The sequence below is a fragment of the Herpailurus yagouaroundi genome, unplaced genomic scaffold, assembly GCF_014898765.1.
Source record: "Herpailurus yagouaroundi ecotype Mexico unplaced genomic scaffold, PumYag 164, whole genome shotgun sequence".
NCBI lineage: Eukaryota > Metazoa > Chordata > Mammalia > Carnivora > Felidae > Herpailurus > Herpailurus yagouaroundi.
In genome coordinates, this window is record NW_024412405.1 from 43,057,551 (window position 1) to 43,062,522 (window position 4,972).

Consider the following 4,972-nt stretch of genomic DNA (forward strand, 5'->3'; position numbering starts at 1 on the left):
CCAAGCATCAAATGAAGAAAGCAGCCAAGAGCTTTGCACAGACACAGATGTTAATGCTAAAAAATGTATTCCAGACCTTAGCATCTGTGTACTTTATCTGTCAGACATTCCCTTTGTATGGCTCAGCTGCTGGCTCTGTAGTGGGACATAAAGGAGAGGGAGTATAGGAAAAGACTACGAGTTGCATTAACTCTTTTCTATAAAAATACTGCCACAGTTTAATAATTTTATATTCTATTGTGTTAAATAATGGGTGCAGAGGTATTTCATGATTTATATTATGGAGAAATTAAGGACTTCTGTATTGAAAGCAAAATTCTGAGTTTTACATAAAACATATAAACAAATCAGTTCAAAGGTATACTTTTCTGACATCATCAAAATGTAATCAGGTATTATATTAATTACATCCAGCATCTCAAGGCCAAGAAATGAGGGAAAAAAGACCATCACATTTAAAAACTTGAAATATGTTCTTCAAAGAGTGTCTTTTCTAAAATTGGTTATAATTTTGAAGTACAAATGATTTGAGTACATTTACATCACACAACAATTTAACAGTAATTTCAATACCATGCACGTACATTTTTGACTAACAAATGTTGTCTTACTTGGTATTCAATAATTTTTTAAACCTCACTATATCTTTTAATGTCATGTTTCTTGGACTCAGGGCTCCCTATTCACTGCCAAAGCCATCGGGCCAGTCCTCTCCTGGATACCAGTAAATAAACAGTGAATAAGTAAGTCTACATTAATAATCCTTTCCCATGTTAAAAATTACACAGGAACAGCTCATTCCAAATTACTGCAATTTATAACTATAAGGATCTAAAGTGGACAACATTGCTAACGGGAACCAAAAGGACTTGATGGGTCCTTTCCTCTCCTAGCAATGATCATCTGCAAAGATGTAAATTGTCATGAGTGATGTAAAAGGTGACATTTTCAGCAGTTAAAAGGTATGAATATTAACTGTTAGATAATTAGTGGTCTATTCCCTCTATTTCTTACACTGAGTGTGTGTACACATGTGTTACTCTAATAGAAAAACAAGTAAGGCAGTTTGACTAAATGTGAGAAAAGGTGGTTGTATGAGTAAATTAAATAAATTATATTCAGAGCTTACTGTGTGACAGACCCTAACTTAAACATATTACATATATTTCTTACTGAATCCTTGAAAAAGCCAAAATGTTAAGTATGTTATATTCCTCTTTTCCTGTTAAGGAAATGACAACTTTGATCTAGCAAAGGCAACCCCACTCCCAAGTAATGAAACTTGGACCCAAAGCTGTGGTGTGTGATTCCAAATTCTATGCTTGATCACAGTTTAATCTGTTGTGGACAAGTAAATGTTTAAGAAACTTCTCAAGGAGCAATGGGGAGAGCCCTGATTTCTAGCATGATCAAATTTTGTGTAAGTCCCTCCACCTCAGTTGATTTTAAGCTATCAAAGAGTCATTAGTGAATATGACATTGGGAAGAGATGCACAATTGCTCTGGGAAGCCAGTGCAAGCAGGGTCTAGAATACAAGTGCAACTTATGGTAATTTAGTCCTTTCTGAAGCCTAGCAACTGGATAGAACAAATATCTACTGTGAATTCTATTTTTTAAAAGGCCTTAACTGCATAAATAGTTGCTGCAGCCCATCAGGGATGAATTTCTTAGTCCCTAAACTTAGTGTAAATGATTTTTTAAATGTTTAAAATTAAGCAGCATTTAAAATGAATTTTTCATGTAAGTCTAGCAGTAATATTTAATGAAGTCTTCATACTTATCCTCTTAACTCACTAAAACTGACACTTATCTTTGAAACTGTACTAACATTTGGCCAAAAAGTAAACTCTTTTGTTCACATTTTTCAACAATATACTTTGGGACTTACCAAACGGTCTATACCATCCTTCAAACATGTTTGACAGCTATTTGCTTTATGCATTATAATTCAATAAATGCATATTAATGATAATAGTAGTTTTAAATAAAGAGTTTCATAATCAAACATTTTTTATCTGATATATGCATATAAAAGTGAAACATTTTGGTCACTTTGTGATGGAAAGGTATTTTCGATAAACTATAACTCTAAACTTTATAAAACTTATAGACATCTCAATAACAATATATTCCCTGATATTTACCATGTGCCTATACATCCCCAGTCACATTCCTAAAGTCATTATGAATTAAGAATATTCATATGAATGTTCATAAAATTTCACACATCTGCCAACACATTTAATCTTTTCAAAAATGGTCTAATTGTATACAATGGAAACCTTATATCATGGCTTAATAATATAACTTGGGGAAACTGTCACATAAGCCCTTTGGGGTCATCTATTGAATAGACTACAAATTAGCTAACCAGTTCCTCACTGATGAATTTAAATCATTAAGATGCTAATAGCAAGAAAAACTGTCTAAAATCATAAAACTTCTAAGAGAAAACATAGAAAAGAAACCTCATTGACACCGACCTTGACAATGATATTTTTTGGGGTATGATCCCAAAAGCACAAGCAACAAAGCAAAAAATAAACAAGTGGGACTACATCAAAATGAAAAGCTTCTGCATAGGCTCAGCCGTCATCATGAATGACACATAACTATCCAGACCAGTAAGTTCATGAACACTGACTACTTCAGCGGAAACAGACGGGCATTGATGTTCTTTACCCCAGAAAGCAACAGTACCTAAGACAGAAATTCGGGAAAAATTAGCCAAAATGTACAAGACCACACACCATAAAGATGTCATCTTTATATGTGGATTCAGAACCCATTTTGGTGGTGGCAAGACAACTGGCTCTGCCATGATTTATGATTCCTGGGACTATGCAAAGAAAAACAAACACAAACACAGACTTGCAAGACATGGCCTGTATGAGAAGAAAAAGTTGTCAGAAAAACAGCAAAAGGAATCCAAGAACAGAATGAAGAAAGGCAGGGGGACTGCAAAAGCCAATGTTGACGCCGACAAAAAGGAGTAAAGATTCTTGGGGCGCCTGGGTGGCTCAGTCGGTTAAGCGTCCGACTTCGGCTCAGGTCATGATCTCGCGGCCGTGAATTCGAGCCCCGCATCGGGCTCTGTGCTGACCACTCAGAGCCTGGAGCCTGTTTCGGATTCTGTGTCTCCCTCTCTCTCTGACCCTCCCCCATTCATGCTCTGTCTCTCTCTCTGTCTCAAAAATAAATAAACGTTAAAAAAAATTTAAAAAGAAAAGATTCTGCAATGACTATCTGTGGTGATTGTGCAGATTTTTCAGGAGAGGATTAATAACCTAAAAACAAAAAAATAAAAAATAAAATAAAAAACTACTACATAGCAAAAGAAATAATTAAAAAAACAAACAAAGGCAGGCAACCTACACAATAAAAGAAAATATTTGCAAACTATATATATATTTTTAATGTTTTTAATGCTTATTCATTTTTGAGAGAGAGAGCAAGCGGCGGGGTGGGGGGCAGAGAGTTAGGGAGACACAGAATCTGAAGCAGGTTCCAGGCTCTTAGCTGTCAGCACAGAGCCCAATGCGGGACCTGAACCCACGAACCACAAGATCATGACGGGAGCCCAAGTCAGATGCTTAATCAACTGAGCCACCAAGGTGCCCCGCAAACTATGTATCTAATAAGATGATAATATCCAATATATACGAAGAACTCATACAACTCAATAACAAACAAAAAAAAGCAATCTAATTAAAAAATTGGCAGAGGAAGTGAATAGACACTTTTTCCAAATAAAACATGCAAATGGCCAACAAGCACATGAAAAGACGTTCAACATCACTAATCATTGGGGAAATGCAAATCAAAAGTACAGTGAGGCATCACTTCACACCTGTTAAAATGGCTAACATCAAAAAAACAAGAGATAGGGCACCTGGGTGGCTCACTCAGATAAGGATCTGACTCTTGATTTCAGCTCAGGTCATGATCCCATGATCCTGAGACCAAGCTCCATGTCTAGCTCTGTCCTGACAGCATGGAGCCTGCTTGGAATTCTCTCTCACTGTCTCTCTATGCTCCTCTCCCGCTCCCTCTCTTTCTCTTTCAAAATAAAGATAAGTAAACATTAAAAAAAAAAAAAAGACAAGAGATAAATTTTGGCAAGAATGTGGAGAAAAGGAAACTCTTGTGCCCTTTTGGTGGGAACATAAATGGATACATCCTATGGAAAATAGTAGGGGGATCCTCAAGAAATTAAAAATAGAACTACAATATGATCTAGCAATCTCTCCCCTGGGCATATATCGGAAGTGAGTGAAAACAGGATATTGAAAAGATATCTGCATGCCTACGTTTATTACAGCATCATTCACAATAGCCAAGATACCAGAACAAAGTAAGTGCCCGCCACTGGATGAACAGATAAAAAGATGCAGTATATTACAAACAATGGAAGATTATTCAGCCATGAGAAAGAATGATATCCTTCCATCTGCAATAACATGGACAGAACTTGAAGGCACATGCTAAGTGAGATAATCCAGAGAAAGATAAATAGCGTATGATTTTCTCTCTCTGTCTCCCTATTCCCCTCTGGGCATTTGTTAATTTTGTGTAAGGGGCAAAAATTGTGAAGACTTAGGTAAAGTGTCACAGACAGAAGAGCAATCTCATAGTGCATACAAACTAGATAAACTTTGGGTGGTCTCACAGGGCTAAAATGATAGATGATAAATAGGTAATAGGTAGATAGATAGGCAAGTAGGTAGGTAGGTAAACACATTACAAGAATGTCACATTCCTGGTGAGAAAAGGAGATAAAAGGTCAGAGGAAACCAGTACTGCCAATCACCCCACTAATACATTTCCCAAATTCTGAAGGTGTTAGGGCAGAAGACTGAAAATCAAAGCTCAAAAATTCTACTTGGTTTTCAAATGTTGAGAAGAACACACAAAAGTTGTCATGTCAGTTATAAATCTTAAAGAACTGAAGTCTGGGAGACTTGGCAAACT

At 36.3% G+C, this 4,972-nt stretch overlaps 1 pseudogene; it reads left to right on the top strand.

Moving 5' to 3' along the window:
• The first annotated feature begins 2,609 nt into the window (after positions 1-2,609).
• LOC121037905 (40S ribosomal protein S24-like) lies at positions 2,610-2,997 on the top strand (annotated as a pseudogene).
• Positions 2,998-4,972: the final 1,975 nt, after the last annotated feature.